The 18,823-nt window shown below is 39.0% G+C and overlaps 1 protein-coding gene and 1 non-coding gene across 7 annotated transcripts in view; one reads left to right on the plus strand and one right to left on the minus strand.

Moving 5' to 3' along the window:
* FERMT2 (fermitin family member 2) overlaps positions 1 to 18,823 on the minus strand; it is a 77,329-nt gene that overhangs the window by 55,900 nt on the left and 2,606 nt on the right. The gene's annotated exons all lie outside the window — the stretch shown is intronic.
* LOC118621091 lies at positions 6,592 to 6,698 on the plus strand. The gene has a single exon (XR_004957620.1). It is a non-coding gene; the product is annotated as a U6 spliceosomal RNA (small nuclear RNA).

The following is an 18,823-nucleotide window of genomic DNA, read 5'->3' on the forward strand; positions in this document are numbered from 1 at the left end:
GAGAGATAGAAACATCGATGAGAGAGAATTATCGACTGGCCACCCCTTGCATGCCCCACATTAGGGATTTGGCCCACAACCTGGCCATGTGCCCTGACCAGGAATTGAACTGGCAACCTCTTGGTGCATGGGTCGATGCTCAACCACTGAGCCACACTGGCTGGGCAAAGAGAGAATCTTAAAAGCAGCAAGAGAAAAGCAGTTCATTACCTACAAAGGAGCTCCCATAAGACTGTCAGATGACTTCTCAAAAGAAACTTTGCAGTCCAGAAAGGAGTGGCAAGAGAGATTCAAGGTGATGAAAAACAACAACCTACAACCATGATTACTCTATCCTACAAAGCTATCATTTAGAACTGATGGACATATCAAGAGTTTCCCAGACAAGAAAAAGCTAAAGGAATTCATCATCACCAAACCAGTATTATATACAATGTTGAAGGGTCTTGAAGAACAACAAAAATATGAACAATAAAATGGCAATTAATACATATCTATCAACAACTGAATCTACAAACAAAATGAGTAAGCAGAACAGAGACAGACTCAGATACAAACAACTTTTTGTTGCTTGCCAGATGGGCGGGGGCTGGGGAAGTGGGTGAAAAAGATGAAAGAATTAAGTACAAATTGGTTGTTAGACTGATGAAACTCAAAGGGAAGGGGGGAGGGCGGGCGGGAAGAGACAAACCAGAGAACTTCTGTGCATAACCAATGGACACAGACAATAGTGTGGGAAAGGCAGGAGGAGGGTGGGATTGGGGAGGAGGGCGTCAATGGCAGGGGGGAAAGGTGGGGATATCTGTAACACATTCAACAATAAAGATAAGTTAAAAAAGAAAATGCAGACTTTTAATCAGATCGCTGTATGAAGGTAATTATGATGGGATTATAGAGAATGAATCAGGAAAAGGAAGAGCCTGGCAGCAAGAAAAGTACTGCAATATTCTGCAAGCTGGACCTGACCTACGGCAGAAGCTGAAGAGAAGCCAAATACGAGAGACATGTCTCAGTTAGAATCGTAGGTTTTAATGATATCTATTACAGATAAGAGAGGACAGCTGGAAGGTGAAGAGAAAAGCTAGAAAGTTCCTAGCTTGAGAATTAAATGGATACTAATAACAGCACTAACATTTGTTTGTTATACATTTGGTACATACCAACAACACTTAACATATCCTCACAAAAATTCTAAGAAGTAAATACTATTATAATCCCTGTTTAAGAGATGAGAAAACCAAAAGAAGTTGTATAACTTGGCCAAGGGATGAAGCTAGTATACATAGAAGTTAGGACTCGAATCCAGATCTATGTGATGTCAGAAGTGGCATTCTTAAACCAAGGTAATCATTAACCAAGGTAAAGTGATTCAGAAGAAAAGCAGGTTTGAACATGAATTTGAGGACAAAGGACTAATGTTAAGATTTTTATTTCACAGTAAACTCTGGATGATTATCCTGTACATTTCTTATAGAAAGTAGGTATTTAGGAGTGACAAAAAAGACTGCACATCTACAGGGAGATAAAGAAATTATTAAATCAAGTGGAAACACCAGGTCTCATCAGGGGGACCAATGAGCGATGAGGTATGTGTCACATGGAGACTGTATTTACTTCCTTCCCTCCCTTAATTAAGCACCAGCCTTTCCGACCTCAGAGCTAAGTGACCTGCACTGGTAAGAGGACTACTGTTGGGTAGATTTCAAGAAATCTTGAAGGCAAAGATCTATAGCAAAGTAAAATTCTGGTGAGCATTTCAGCAAACTTTTAAGGCTTCAATGGCTAACTAAAGCAGATGAATTGCCCAACTAGGCAAAATATTTAGAAAACCAACTTTTTTTTTTTATCCTCACCCGAGGACATTTTTCCATTTTTCTGTTCAGATAGAGTGAGAGGAAGAGAGAGAGAGAGGGAGAAACATCAATGTGAAAGAGACACATCAAGTGGCTGCCACCCGCATGACCAACCAGGGCCGGGGACAAACTACAACCGAGGTATGCGCCCTTGGTGGGAACCAAACCCGGGTCTCTCTGGACTGCAGGCTGACACTCTAACTGCTGAGCCAAACCGGACAGGGCAAGAAAACAAACTTTTGATAAAAAGTTGGCAAATTGCTATTTCTTTGACATACCTGAAAATCACAGAATTCACTCATCAAAACAAAATCACCTTCTGAGTTACTTACAAACCCCAAATAATGTCTACCAATTTCAATTTAATGTGTGATACTACAAAATATACTAACTCAAAGTAGTTGAGAAGGGTTACTAGATCACATAAACCATGCATGCAATTACAGAATGCACACACACAGAAGGTATGCCGATTATTCATTTCCAGAGGGTGGGTAACTTTCTATCCAATCCTGAAGGCTTACTACTTATTTGGTTCGACTTGGCTTAGTTCCTAGAAGACTGGACTCAGAGGCCATACAATGTCAACATCTGACAAATTCTGAGAGTAACATCAGGGCTGAATTCATCAGCTAATATTTGACTCATAGAAGTGCTAACAGGATTTGTCTTTTAAAAGTGATCAAAGGCACTAGGTATTTAATAGTTCAAAAAAGAAATCACTTAAGGTTTTATTGCCTTTGATATTTTAAATTTATCTCAGAAAGTACTAACAAACCCTAATACAGGACTAGAGTGTCAACTACTGGAAAAAAACATTTCTTGGAATCCAAGAGGCTTATTATTGCTTATATCTTCTGTTACCGACTTGTATGTGCCTGAGGAACTCCAAATTTGCGAAAATCTGACGTCTCTGTTTAAAATCTTTTAATAGTATCTCACCGTTCTTGTTATAACACAATCTTTTAAACCTGGTTTACAAAGCACTTTAAGTACTTGCTGGTTTCTTAACCCTGCCACGCCACTGGATCCCCAGGAGGCTCCTTAATCATTAGATGTCTTTCAGTTTTTCAAATGGGCACCTTTCCTTGCTCCAACTCTCTTGCTGGGACTTCTCTTTTCCCAACCTACTATTTTTTCCACCCCATATCCTCACACTTAACATCCTTTGCCACTCTTCTAATTCCTACTCTACCTTTAGCTCTCAACTTAAAAGTAACTTCCTCTATCCTGGCTGGTGTGGCTCAGGGGATTGAGCGTTGTCCCATGGACTGAGGGGTCCAGGTTCGATTGCCAGTCAGGGCACATGCCCGGGTTTTGGGCTCAATCCCATGTAGGGGGCGTGCAGGAGGCAGCTGATCGATGTATTTCTCTCACATTGATGTTTCCGTTTCTCCCTTCCTCACTCTCTAAAAAGTCAATAAAAATATATATATGTGTGTGTGTGTGTGTGTGTGTAACGCACACACTTTTTTTTTTTTTTTATCCTCACCTGAGGACATTTTTCCATTTTTTGTTCAGGTAGAGTGGGAGGGAGAGAGAGGAACAGAGAGAGAGGAGAGAAACATCGATGTGAAGGGACACATCGAGTGGCTGCCACCCGCACGACCGACCAGGGCTAGGGACAAACTGCAACCGAGGTACGTGCCCTTAGCGGGAACCGAACCCGGGTTTCTCAGGACCGCAGGCCGACGCTCTAACCGCTGAGCCCAACCGGCCAGGGCTGCCAGGGCCTTTAAAAAAAAAAAAGTGTGGCCCTGGCCGGTTTGGCTCAGCGGTTAGAGCGTCGGCCTGCGGTCCTGAGAGACCCGGGTTCGGTTCCCGCTAAGGGCATGTACCTCGGTTGCAGTTTGTCCCTGGCCCTGGTCGGTTGTGCGGGTGGCAGCCACTCGATGTGTCCTTTCACATCGATGTTTCTCTCTCTCTGTTCCTCTCTCTCCCTCCCACTCTACCTGAACAAAAAAATGGAAAAATGTCCTCAGGTGAGGATAAAAAAAAAAAAAAAAGGCCCTGGCAGATTTGGCTCAGCAGTTAGAACGTCGGCCCACAGACCAATGAGGTGCAGGTTAGATTCCGATCAAGGGCATGTACCTCAGTTGTGGTTCATCCCTAAACCTGGTCGGGGTCATGAGGGAGGCAATCAGTGGATGTCTCTCTCTCTCACATCGATGTTTCTTTTTTCTCCCTCTCTCTCACCCTCTCTCCCTCCCACTCTATCTGAAGATAAATGGAAAAATATCCTCAGGTGAGGATTAAAAAAAAAAAAAGGTGGGGGATCGAGCCTGCAACCTAGGCATGTACCCTGACCAGGAATCGAACCTGGACCTCTCAGTCCATGAGTCAGAGCTCAATCCACTGAGCCACACTGGCCGAGCTTCTCTAGAAATCTTTTCCCTACACACTAGGGTCAGGTTCCTGGGTATATACTCTCATAACTATTTCAATTTTCATAATGCTCATTACATTATAGCAATGAATCATTTAAGGACTGTCTTGCCCCTAAGGCTTCGAGTGAAGCCAAGAAATTATTTAATTTTGTTCATATCTTATCTCTCCTAACCACAGTATAGTGCCTGACATTTCGTAGGTTCTCAATTAAAATATTAAGTGGGTGAATGAAGGGATAACAGAATATAATTTCCTCACTTAGTTATATGTTTCCTCTCTATAAATCTTATCTTCTACTCCTCTAAGCTAGTTTCTAATACACCATAAACACAGCAATCCTCAACCTGGAATGCCTAACTTTTCACCCAGACCTTCCTTCAAATGAGGGCAGTCAGTGATCATGCTTCTAAATCTCCATCAACTTCCTGTAACACTTATTTGGTTCTTCACGATCAGACCACCAACTCAAAGCAATTTTCTGTTATGATTTTGGTACTAGAAAACTGCTCACATTTTGAGTGAGGACTATGTCCCATTACCCAATGTAATGCTTGGCCCTCCACAAATGTTTGCTTCTGCTAAGGTCAAATTCATGTCCCCAGAGAAGTCTTATGCCATATACCACTATAATATATCAAAAACAGAGTATGCGCATAGATCTTTACGCTGGAACATTTCCACATGAGCATTCCATTTCGTGCTAAAGGCCCTTTCCCAGTCTATTTTTTTTTATCCTCACCCGAGGACATTTTTCCATTTTTTGTTCAGATAGAGTGGGAGGGAGAGAGAGGAAGAGAGAGAGAGAGAGAAACATCGACGTGAAAGGGACACATCGAGTGGCTGCCTCCTGCATGACGCAACCAGGGCCGGGGACAAACTGCAACCGAGGTACATGCCCTTAGCGGGAACTGAACCCGGATCTCTCTGGACAGCAGGCCAATGCTCTAACCGCTGAGCCAAACCGGCCAGGGCCCGGTCTAAATTCCTTAAGGCATTTATCCCCTCAAACTAATGAGATATTTAAGAGTGAGATATCCCAGAGGTCCATCAGGATCTCAATAAAATAATGATTACTGTGATTAGGACTTACTATGCACCAAGCATATATATAGTCATTTAATCTTCACAACAACCCTATGAGGTGAATATATTATTATCCCCATTTTACTTATAAGAAAACGAAGTCACAGTCAGGTTAAATGACTTGGCACAAGGTCACAAAGCTTATGGGTAGTGTAGCCAGTGTTCAAACCCAGGCAGTTGGGCTTTAGGGAACACTTTCAGAGAGGTCAGAACCATTACACAAAACTTATAAAAAAAAAAGAAAGTAAGAAGGGGTTTCTGGTTAAATACTAGATAAATACAATGAAAATAATTAGATAAACTACTACAACCTACAAATCAAATTTATTTTAGGTTTACACAGTATTTAAAGGACAATTGAGGATAACATTTTATTGAGCTCTAACTATATTCCTTCTACTGATTGCCAGAGTCTATTACTCCTTTTCTTTTTTTTTAATTCTCACCAGAGGTTATTTTTCCATTTATCTTCAGATAGAGTGGGAGGTGGGGAGGGAGAGAGAGAGAGAGAGAGAGAGAGAAAAAGAGAAACATTGATGTGACAGAGACACATTGATTGGTTGCCTCCCGCACGACCCCAACCAGGGCCGGGGACCAAACCACAACCCAGGTACATGTCCTTGACCAGAATTAAACCCGTCACTCTTTGGTCTGCAGGCCAACGCTCTAATCACTGAGCCAAATTGGGTAGGGCTCTATTACCCCTTTTAATATCATACTTAACTCCTACATTAATTTCAAATAATAAGTAAACTAAGGTTAAGTAAGATTAAATAATCAGATGTTAAAAATAACATGCCATGGTCACATAAAACTATTATTGGCCATGTCTTAAACTAAGTTCTTAAACACTAACACATTTCACCTTTTAAAAGCCAGAATATTAAATCGACTGGAAATACTCTCCATTTTAGCATAGTTTACCTATTATTTTATATATATTGGAGCATAAAATCTGCTATCATACTGTCTTTATAAATTACTAACAGTGACTGCAAGGTAGCACAACAAAGGTGAAGTATTTCATTCCTAATATATTAAAGAATAACTATTTGGTTTACCTTTATAAAAGACACATTCTCAATCTTTTATAAAATATTATTTCACTAGCTCAGTTAAAAGGGAAAATATACATACCACTAAAATAGACTGGACTGCCATCATCATCATCATTGATATATTCATACAGCCCCTCTAAACACTTCATATGTTTAACTAACTTAATCCTTTTACTACTACCAGTTTTACCGATAAGAAACCAGAGGCAGTGCTCGCTTCGGCAGCACATACTCTAAAATTGGAACGATACAGAGAAGATTAGCATGGCCCCTGCGCAAGGATGACACGCAAATTCGTGAAGCGTTCCATATTTTTGGTTGCAGTTTGTCCCCGGCCCTGGTCGGTTGTGCGGGTGGCAACCACTCGATGTGTTCCTTTCACGTCGATGTTTCTCTCTCTCTCTCTGTTCCTCTCTCTCCCACTCTACCTGAACAAAAAATGGAAAAATGTCCTCGGGTGAGGATTAAAAAAAAAAAAAAAAAGAAACCAGAGGCACAGGCAGGCAAGTCACACAGCCCAAGGATGCATAACCAGAGTACGGTGACGTCAGGATTGTGACACAAGTAGGCAGGCGGCCCTTCCCCAGTCATGCTCCACAACAAGAAAACTCTATCACAACTACAAAATTCATCAACACCATGCATACAACTTTTGAAACTAATACAACTGTTTGCCTTTTTTCAAGTTATTTTTAATTTCAAAGGTTATAGAATTCTTAAATCTGAATTTAAGGAACTCCATCAAGGAGCATAAAGCTGGAAGGCACTTATCCAATAGATAGCATCTACAATCAATAATGCTGGCACTTCCTTGGGACGCTGATCACACAATACAATATACAGATGATATATCACAGAATTGTACACCTGAAACATATATAATTTTATTACCCAATAAATTCAATAAGAAAGAAAAAAAATTAGAGAAAAAATAATTTTGCATGGTCTGTTTTGCTCAGCGGTTGGAGTGTCAGCCTGTGGACTGAAGGGTTGCAGGTTCTATCCCCCGCCCTGGTCAGGGTTGTGCAGAGGCAGCCAATCAATGTCTCTCTCTCACATCAATGTTTCTCTCTCTCTCTCCCTCCTTCCCTTCCACTCTATCTAAAGGAAAAAAATATATATATATTATATATGTATATATATATATGTATATAATATATATATATGAGATAATGCTGGCACTTTATTGGTGTTTTATTCATAACCCTGAGTGTTCCAATAAGAAAAATATATCAAAAGCATTATTACACTGATATTTTGAAATTATAATTGATCTTTAAAATACCTGATGTAATTTTTAGTTGCAGCACAATATAAAAATAATATAGTTAAGCCCAGCTGGCATGGCTTAGTTGGTTGAGCATCGTCCTGGGCACTGAAGGGTTGTCAGGGCACATACCTGGGTTACAGGTTCAATCCCCAGTCAGGCAGCATATGGAAGGCAACCGATAGATGTTTCTCTCTCTCTCCCTCTCCTCTACTTCCTTCCTCTTTCTAAGCATGTCCTTGAGTGAGGATTAATAAATACATACATACATACATACATAACATAGTTAAATATGTGAGAAAAGACTGCCTACAATTTCTAAGGCAGATGTCACCTCCTCCCAACCTTGAAAACTGTGTAGGAGTCTTCCGAGGATATACTGAAGCTGCTGTCCTTCTAAAAGTAAATAATCCAGTCTAAAAACTGAATCATAAAAGAAAAAGAAATCCAAACGTAAACGTCACATTTTAATCCTTTACTGCTTATTTCTTCTCACACAAATACCCTAATTCACTGAGAAGCAGAACTGAAATTGAGATAAAATCCCAGATTAAATTTTCTAAGCATTTTACCAGTATAATATTCTCAATGAAGGAAAGTAGACCACGATTTGTATAATGACCCCTTTATCCACAATGGTATTGTTTTAGGATGGTATATTCTATATTCTAAAGGTTAGCATACTTTAAAAAACAATTTTAAAGAACTCTAATATATTACAAAGTGAAAGGAACAAACTTAATTATCTGTCTATACTATACAGATAAGGAAAACTGAGATTCTGAATATTGAAAACCCTTCCTTAAAAACAAATACTTAGCTACTAAGTGGTATGGCCAGGACTGGAACCCAAACTTACTTCTTTCTATAACATTAATATCTGAAACTATTTATTCAAAGATGCTTCACTACCAGCCCATTTTTATGACTTAAGTTCTAAATATATAAGTTTTCCAGTAGATTAATGATAAATCAATTCTCACTGGACTATATTTTATACCTCAGATTCTACAAAACTAAAATAATAATTATATTATTTTAAATTGATATAATGTATTTCCTTTTTGGTACACAATCACTACTATAGCTCATACATTCTTCCTTTTTAAATTTTTTTTTATATACATTTTTGCATTTATCTTCAGATAGAGCGGGAGGGAGAGAGGGAGGAAAAGAGAGCGAGAAATATTGATGCGAGAGACACACATCGAGTGGTCGCCACTCATGTGACCCCAACCAAGGAGCAGAGTTTTTCACTTTGAGAAGTCCACATTTTTTTCTTTTCTGAATTGAGCTTTTTAAAAAAATTGTCATATGTAAGAAATCTGCATTTACAAATTCATATTTTGTTCTATAAGTTGTAGAGCTTCTGTTTACTTTTATATATTAAAAGGAAGAATGGCTCTGGCTGGTTTGGCTCAGCAGTTAGAGCGTCAGCAGTGGTCCAGAGAGACCCGGGTTCAGTTCCCGTTAAGGGCATGTACCTCAGTTGCAGTTTGTCCCCGGCCCTGGTTGGGTTGTGTGGGTGGCGACCACTCGATGTGTCTCTCTCTCTCTTCCCTCCTCTCTCCGTCCTGCTCTGTCTGAAGATGAATGCAAAAAAGTGTCCTCCGTGAGGATAAAAACCAAAACAAAACAAAACGAAACAACTCAATAGAAAAAAAACCAATTTTTTTAAAAAAGCAAAAGATATGAAGACACTTTACTCAGAAGGTATATAGATGCACATGAAAGTTCCCCAACATCATTACTTATTATGGAAATGTGAATTAAAATCATAATGAGAACCACTACATACTTAGACTGGCTAAAATTAGACAAAACACCTGACAATATCAAGTGCTAGGAGAAGACTCAGAGTTAAGTGGAATTCTCATACATTTCTTTTTTTTTTTTTTTTTTTTAGTTCTCCTATAGTGTTGATAGGCATACAAAATGATGTGGCTGCTTAGGAAAAGCTTGACAGTTTCTCGTAAATTTAAGCATATATTTAGGATGTTACCGAGCAATCCCACTCCTAGGTAGTTATCTAAGAGAAATGAAAATATGTATGTATTCATGCAAATATTTACAGCAGCCCTATTTATAATCTCCACAAAAACTGGAACCAGCACAAATGCCCTTCATCTGGTGAATGGATAAACTAATGCACATCCATATAATGCACTACTACTCAGCAACAAAAAGACTACTGATACACACACACACACGAATCTAAAATATACTATGCTGAAATTAAAAAAAAAAAAAAAGTATTATCATAAGTGAAATAAACCAGACTGAAGGCTACATGTTGTATGGTTCTTTTTGTAGAGCACTCTCAAAAAGGCAAACTATCAGGGGTTTTCAGGGGCTGGGGTGGAGGGAATGGGCTGATTATTAAGTAACAAGGAAACTTTTTGGAGTGTTGGAAAAGTTCTGTATCTTGATTGTGGTAGTTTAATGATTGTATGCACTGGTCAAAATTCACCACTTTATACTAAAGAGAATGAATTTTGCTGAATGTTCATATAATGCATTTTCACATATGTTCTCTCTTTTGAGTAATGTTAAGTAAGCTTGACATTACAAAAAATATGTCAAGAAAAACTTTTTTTTTCTGTTTACTACTTTCTTGCGATTTCTGAAATGGAATGGAGCATTAGGTGAATAATGGTTATTTTGGAGATTTGAAAAATGTATAACCATGAAGGCTTCAGTAGTAAATTACTTCTTAATGCATTTTATAAGAGTGGTTGTTTTTTGCTCTTATAAAGAGAAACAAGAAAAAAAATGCAATAATTATGCACTATAATAGCTATGAATTTGTAACCACAAATCCAAGTGTAAAATGCCACATATCAATTTTTAAATATTAATTAAAAATATTCTTTTGAAATATTTGTTTACCTCCCAGTAGGCATATATACCATTTTGTAATATACTATAGCACTGGCATTATAATTTTTATTTCAGTAAAAGAATTATTTAAATAAAAACTTCATTAACTTCTAAACATGTATGCTCATTTTCATGTGCCAAGAAACACTTTTGTATCATTCGTTTCTTTGTTATAATTGAATAAAAAACAATGCTCTTGCCCTGGCCAGTTTGACTCGGTGGTTAGAGCATCAGCCCGCAGACTGACAGGTCTCAGATTCAATTCCCAGTCAAGGGCACATAAGTGGGTTGCGGGTTCGATCTCCAGCCCTATTGGGGTCATGTGGGAGCAACGAGTCAATGTGTCTTTTTCACATTGATGTTTCTCTCTTTCTCCCTTCCACTCTCTCTAATAAATGGAAAAAGATCTTCAGGTGAAGATTAACAAAAAATAAAATAAATAAACAGAAGCATTTTAAAAATTGCTCTTATAAAATGCATTAAGAATTAATTTACTACTAAAGCTTTCATGGTTATACATTTTTCAAATCTCCAAAATACCATTATTCACTTAGTGTTCCATTCCATTTCAGAAACTGTATGAAAACAGTAAACAGCTCTGTGCTACATTACACAGGCAGGTGTGTGCATGAAAGTGAGAGGAAGGGTGGAATGATTTTTCTTGTTATTTAGGGGGTGAGAACACAAAACAATATCAGACTAAGCTCCTGAGGAGTACAATTCCTCACCATTAAAGCTGAAACCTATTAAAATTAAATAGTCTTGCCCTGGCCGGTGTGGCTCAGTTGGCCAGTGTGGCTCAGTTGGTTGGGCGTTGTCCCATGCACTGAAAGGTTGCTGGTTTGATTTCTGATCAGTGCAGAGGCCCAGGTTAAAGGCTTGATCCTGGGTTGGGGGCGTGCAGGGGCAGTCAATGGATGCTTCCCTGTCACATCGATGTTTTGCTCTCCACCTTCCTTCCTCTATTTAAAAATCAATTTTAAGGACATACAAATGGCCAAAAGACATATGAAGAAATGCTCAACATCACTAATCATCAGAGAGATGCAAATTAAAACAACAATGAGGTATCACCTCACACCTGTCAGAATGGCCGCCATCAACAAATCATCAAACAACAAGTGTTGGCGAGGATGTGGAGAAAAGGGGACTCTAGTACACTGCTGGTGGGAATGCAGACTGGTGCAGCCGCTATGGAAACAATATGGTGTTACCTCAAAAAATTAAAAATTGAACTTCCATTTGACCCAGTGATCCCACTGCTGGGAATATACCCTAAGAAACCTGAAACACCAATCAGGAAGAATATATGTACCCCCATGTTCATAGCAGCACTATTTACAATAGCTAAGATCTGGAAACAGCCCAAGTGTCCACCAGTAGACGAATGGATAAAAAAGCAGTGGTACATATACACAATGGAGTACTATGCAGCGGTAAGAAAGAAAGATCTCTTATCCTTTGAGACGACATGGAGGGACCTGGAAAGTATTATCCTAAGTGAAAGAAGCCAAGCAGAAAAAGACAAATACCACATGATCTCACTTATATACGGAATATAATGAACATAACAGTCTGAGGAATACAGTAGACCCAGAAACATGGATGTAGGGCACAGACTGACATCCCTCAGAAGAGGGGGTGAGGGGGTGGGGGGGTGGGAAGAGATAAACCACAGAACTTATATGCATGTATGCATGACCAATGGACATGGACAACTAAGCCGGGGACGGGGCGGAGGTGAGGTGGGGTGGGGTGGGGGGTGCCAATGGGGTAAAAAGGTAAAATATCTGTAACAATAAAATAAATAAAAAATTCAAAAAAAAAAAAATTTAAAAAATAAAAATCAATTTTAAAAAATCTTAAAAAAAAATTAAATAGCCTGCAGACAGCTGACATGGGAAATGTATACCAAATAATATCTAAAAATTTTACCTTACCTAACAATAAGCCAAGAAGAAAAAAAGAACATTAAAGATAAAGTATATGGCAAAGAACCTATAAAAATATCATTCTGAAGTGAAATTTGCACTGATAAAGAATCTTATTTAAAAAGTTAAAGCAGCCCTGGCCAGTTTGGCTCAGCGGTTAGAGTGTCGGCCCATGGACCAGAGAGTCCCAGGTTTGGTTCCCGCTAAGGGCACGTACCTGGGTTGCTTTTTGTCCCTGGTCCTGGTTGGGGTTGTGTGGGTAGCAACCACTCGATGTGTCTCTCTCATATCAATGTTTCTCTCTCTCTCTCTCTCTTCCTCCTTTTCTCCCTCCTGCTTTATCTGAAGATAAATGCAAAAAAAAAGTGTCTAGGGTAAAGACAAAAAAAAAAGTTAAAGCAGCCCTGATCAGTTTGGCTCAGCAGTTAGAGCACTGGCCCTTAGACTGCAGGATCTCTGAACAGGTTTACAGGTTGGATCCCCACCCCTGTGAGGGTGGTGCAGGAGGCAACCAACTGATGTCTCTCTCTCTCTCTCCCCCCTCTTGCTCTCCCTTCCACTCTATCTAAAAAACACCCACAGACCCTGGCCGGTTTGGCTCAGCGGTTAGAGCATCGGCCTGCGGTCTGGAGAGACCCGGGTTCGGTTCCCGCTAAGGGCATGTACCTCGGTTGCATTTTGTCCCCAGCACTGGTTGGTTGTACGGTGGCAGCCACTCGATGTGTCTCTTTCACGTCGATGTTTCTCTCTCTCTCTCTCTCTCCCTCCCACTCTATCTGTACAAAAAAATGGAAAAATGTCCTCGGGTGAGGATAAAAAAACACACAAAAAACACCCACGGGTGAAAATTAACAGTAAAATAAAAAATAAAATTAAAAACAAATAAATAAGCCTCGCCAATGTGGCCCACTGTGGCTCAGTGGGTTGAACGTTATCCCATAGACTGAGAGGTCCCTGTTCGATTCCCTGTCAGGGCACATGCTCAGGTTGCTGGCTTGATCCCCAAGAGCGGATGTGCAGGAGGCAGGCAATCAATGTTTCTCTCTCACACTGATGTTTCTATCTCTCTCTCCCCTCCTCTCTTAAAAAAAAAAAAAATGCCCTGGCCAGTTTGGCTCAGCAGCTGGAGCATCAGCCTGCAGACCAGAGAGTTCCGAGTTCAGTTCCCACTAGGGGCACATACCAAAAAAAAAAATCAACAAAAACATAAAAAACAAACAAACATAAATAAATAGGTAAAACAATGTCTCAAACGACAAAGGCTAAGGAACTGTTCTATAGGGTGATTATAAAGTCTGGAAATAGGTACTACTTATTATTTTACATGTATCTTAATGTAATTTTAATAAACCATTCATTATATATTCTCCTGTGGTTCCAAACTCGGTAGCCATTCTGTGTATTAAAGAACCCTATGAGGCCAATTTAGTTAAATTAAATGTGGAATGAGATCCTGAATGAAAAAAAACAAAGGCCATCATTACGAGAACAATTTGCAAATTTGAATAAGGATACATAGTAGATAATAGTATTGATTCAAAGTTAAATTTCCTGGACTTGATCATTGTAATGTAAGGTTTAAGAGAAAGTCCTTGTTCTTAGTTAATATCTATTTTAAGTATCTAGGTATGAAGGGTTTTGATGTCTGTAACTTAAATGGTTCAAAACAGTGTGTGTGTGTCTGTTTGTGTACACAGAAATCAAATGGCAAAATGCTAACTGGTGATCTACATGGAGATTATACAATGTTTACTGTTATCCTTCTATTTCTTTATTTCTTTATTCATTTATTTTTTTTATCCTCACCCGAGGACATTTTTGCATTTATCTTCAGATAGAGTGAGAGGGAGAGAGGGGAGGGAGAAAGGGAGGAAGAGAGAGAAAGAAACACCGACATAAGAGAGAGACATCGTATCAGGTGGTTGCCACCCACACCACCCCAACCAGGGCTGGGGACAAACTGCAATTGAGGTACGTGCCCTTAGCGGGAACTGAACCCAGGCCTCTCTGGTCTGCAGGATGATGCTCTAACCATTGAGAAAACCAGCCAGGGCTACTGTTATTCTTCTTGAACAAAGTAGTTTGAAATTTCAAAAAACAGATAAAAGGTAAACTTGAAATTCTCTTTTAATTTTCTTCAATAACTACTGGATATTTTCAATAAGATCTTTTATAAGAAATTGAATAAACAGCCCTGGCCAGTTTGGCTCAGTGGTTAGAGCATGGCCCTCAGACCAAAGGGTCAGGTTAGATTTCTGGTCAAGGGCATGTATCTAGGTTGCACGTTGATCCCCAGTCATGCAAGAGGCAACCAATCGATGTGTCTCTCACACATCATTGTTTCTCTTTCTCTTTCTCTCCACACCCCCACTCTATCTTAAAAAAAAAGAAAGAAATTGAATAAACACATATTCTTTTTTAGTGCTTCTATAAATAAGTTAACTCTAGCTAGGATCAAGAGTATGTGCTGAGTTTTAAAAAATAAAGTGTAAAACATGGCAGCAAACAACGTATAAATGTATCCAAGGAAGAGCTCACACTTTGTTCCTATGGATCATTAACAGTATTCTCAAAACTGAGTAAACATGCTATCAAATAATACATATATAACTGCCCTGGCCTGTTTGGCTCAGCGGTTAGAGCGTCCACTTGCGGTCCGGAGAGACCCGGATTCGGTTCCCGCTAAGGGCATGTACCTTGGTTGCAGTGTGGCAGCCACTCGATGTGTCCCTTTCACATCGATGTTTCCCTCTCTCTCTCTTCCTCTCTCTCCCTCCCACTCTGTCTGTACAAAAATGGAAAAATGTCCTAGGGTGAGAAAAAAAAAAAAAAAGGCTAAAAAAAAAAATACATATATAACTAAAACTCAGTTCACTTTAATATATATGATTTCACCATTATATGTTTCACTTCACTTCAAGATTTTAAAAAAATTTTTCTTCTTTATTGATGTGAGAGAGAGAGGGGAAGAGAGAGGGAAAGAGAGAGAGAAACAGATCAGAGAGAACATCAACTGGCCACCTCCTGCATGCCCCCACTGGGGATCAGGCCCACAACCTGGGTATGTGCCCTGACTGGGAATCAAGCTGGCGACCTCTTAGAGTGTATGGGTTGACGCTCAACCACTCAGCCACACCAATTGGGCCAAGATTTTTTTTTTTTAATTTCTTATAATCTTCACATATTTCACTATGAATGCAGTGAAACTGTATCATGTAGACATTTTATTTCCATGAATTCAACTATAAACCCTCAGGGGAAAAAAACTGAAGATTTCAACGTCAAAGACAACACTCCACTACATAATCATGTCTTCCTCAAGAAGCAGCACTCAGCACAAGCATGAGAGGGAGCTGTCCAGTTACCTGTACCTCTCTCCCTGTGTGCATTTTGCCAAGCTCTAATCCTAGTATATAAAGTATTTTTGTGTCACAAAGCCCTTAATGCAAGCCAACTTCATCTGGTGCTGAACTAAAGAAATTTATTTTGCCCTGGCTGGTTTGGTTCAGTGGTTAGAGTGTCGGCCGCGGACCAGAGAGTCCTGGGTTCGGTTCCTGCTAGGGGGGCTGGAACCTCAGGTGCAGTTTGTCCCCACCCTGGTTGGAGTCGTGTTCATGGCAACCACTCGATGTGTCTCTCTCACATCAATATTTCTCTCTCTCTCTCCGTCCCCCTCTCCCTCCAGCTATATCTGAAGACAGATGCAAAAATGTCCTCAGGTGAGGATAAAAAATAAAAATAAAAAATAAAGAAATTTATTATTATTATTTTTTGGTTTCTAAAGGAAAAACTAGCTATCTTGGCCTTCTATGAGACAGAATGAATGCATACCATACTTCAAGATCACTTTAAGAGCCCTGGCTGGTGTGGTTCAGTGGCCAGAGCATCATCCTGCACACTGAAGGGTCTTCGGTTTGATTCCAAGTCAGGGTACATACCCAGGTTGCAGGTTCCATCCCAGGTGGCGGTGCTGTGCATGAGGCAACTGCTCGATGTTTCGCTCTCTCTCAAGATCAAGAAAAACATAGTCCTCAGGTGAGCATTTAAAAAAAAAAAAGATCACTTTAAGGAAATTTTAACTAAAATTTATTTTTTGATGGTGAGTGATAACTTCACAGCCTAACTCTATTCTAACATACAACTCCAACATAAATGTACTCATTTCATTATTATGGCAAGAACACCATACACTTTAAAGCAAGGACTACTTCTAAAGGCTACATTCAGAAAGGTATTCCTCAAATTTTTGTAAATCAACTCCATACATTTCTTTTTATTCTTGGGTCCCATAACTTACATTTTTCCCCCCTCTGAATTATTATTTAACCTGATTTCTACTTTCTTCCTATTCATAATCAGAGCTATAAAAAACTTAGAAATCACATAGTCTACTCTTCCCTCCAAGCTCACAGAGTTGGCTGGAGACTTCCATTCAGCAAATTTTATATTATAAAAAATTCCTTACTCTTCAACTAAAATGATTTTTTACAGAAAAGTAAAAATTTAATTGTACACAAGTTTTAATAAGACAATTTTTATAAAGCGATACTAAAATGCACTGAAACAAAGTTCATCTTTGGAATTTAGAATCCTCAATCCTGACTAAGCTCTAAATCTGATAAACAGTTTTAATACTTCTCAATGATCACCAGAGGAATGTCAGGGAAGCCTATCAAAATCAAGCCTCTTCTTTATAAAATTTATTTCTGAATACAATTACTTTACAATGATATTCTCTGACATCTTATTTTTATAATCCTTATCCCTAATGTTTTATATTTTAATCCTTTACTGTAAAATAAAAAAATACTATACAGGTTTCAAAATTGTTTTTAACAAAATGTGCAATACATTTTATTATTTTTATTTTGTTGTTAATTCTCACCCAAGGATATTTTCTCCATTGATTTTTAGAGAGAGTGGGGGGGGGGGGCAGAAACATCAATGTCAAAGAGACACATCAATTGGTTGCCTCCCACATGCACCCTGACAGGGGCCAGATCAAACCTACAACACAGGTAGGTGCCCTTGACCAGGAATCAAACCCACAACCCTTCCGTGCACGTGCTGATGCTCTAATTAATCACTGAACCACACTGGCCAGGGCCACGTGCAATAAATTTTAAATATCGTATTTAAAGTTTTCAATTTGTATTTCTAAAAAACAAAAACGTGGACATAATTTTTCAGTTTTGGAATGAAGTGTAAACATTAAGGGGATCCATGCTGAGATCCATCTTCTGGTATTAGCCTAGACTCAGTCACAGAGGCATACGTTTCTGTTACATCACAATATAATTCCCTAAAGCCCACTTCATGGCATACACTGTGCTTTCATTTAAAAGATTAGTGCAGAATGACAAACATATTTTACACTAAGATTTAAAAGGGACTTTTCAGATTTTTGAATTAAAGTCATAAATCTAAGAATCATGGTTTAATGACCTTAACTGAGGTGTAAAAGTTCTTTATAAAATTTTAACTAAATACAAAGATGTTGCTGACACATACCAAGGAAGCATAATTTACTTTTTTTAGCTTGCTTAATTAAGCTGCCTAAGTCTGGGATAAACACTGTACCGTCATGTAAGGCTGACCCTAAGGGGCAAATCCACAGAGTTGTGTCATAACCTTTTTATTATCACAGGCCTCTTTGAGACTCTAATAGAAAGCTAAGAAGCTTCTTCCCAGAAAATTCCACATGTGCACATACACACAAAATTTTAATATATAATGTTAAGGGGGGGAGTCACTGCAAAATCTAATAATCCCAGAGAAACAATTGCTATCACTGATTATGTGGGAAGACAGACAGCCTTAAAACATAATACTTCGGTATTTATACACACTCTAAGGAGAACAAGGGTATCATGCAGGCGTTTGGAGTTTGGATTGTAGGGAATGCTGTGGTAGCTTCTGTTCTGAGGTACCGTAATTGTTCCAAGGCTACAGTAGCTAATTGGTTCTGTTAGTTGTCCATCCCTGCTCTGCAATCCAGGGACATAAGACCCTGTGCCATCTCATCCCTACCATAATCTCCACCTCTTATCATTTACACTCTGCAAACTGCTTTGATCTACTTTAGCTACTGTTTAACAAGTAGCCATTCAGTCTGCCCTTTGACACCTTCAGTGACATAACTTAGGGCTTCAGGAGGCAGGTTTCGTTCCAGTTTTAGGCAACTCTAAAGAACTGTCAAGTTATTTTCTAATTTTACTAGACTGATTTAAAAATTTTAAATACGGCTCTACTGAATTTCTTCTCTATTTACATGCCAATGGGTAACAAAATGGCTTACCATTCAAAGTACCTAATCCTAAAGCCAGAAGCAAAAAATCGTTTAGCTCTATTTGTACCAAACAG

The sequence above is a fragment of the Molossus molossus genome, unplaced genomic scaffold (genome assembly GCF_014108415.1).
Source record: "Molossus molossus isolate mMolMol1 unplaced genomic scaffold, mMolMol1.p scaffold_m16_p_1, whole genome shotgun sequence".
Taxonomy (NCBI): domain Eukaryota; kingdom Metazoa; phylum Chordata; class Mammalia; order Chiroptera; family Molossidae; genus Molossus; species Molossus molossus.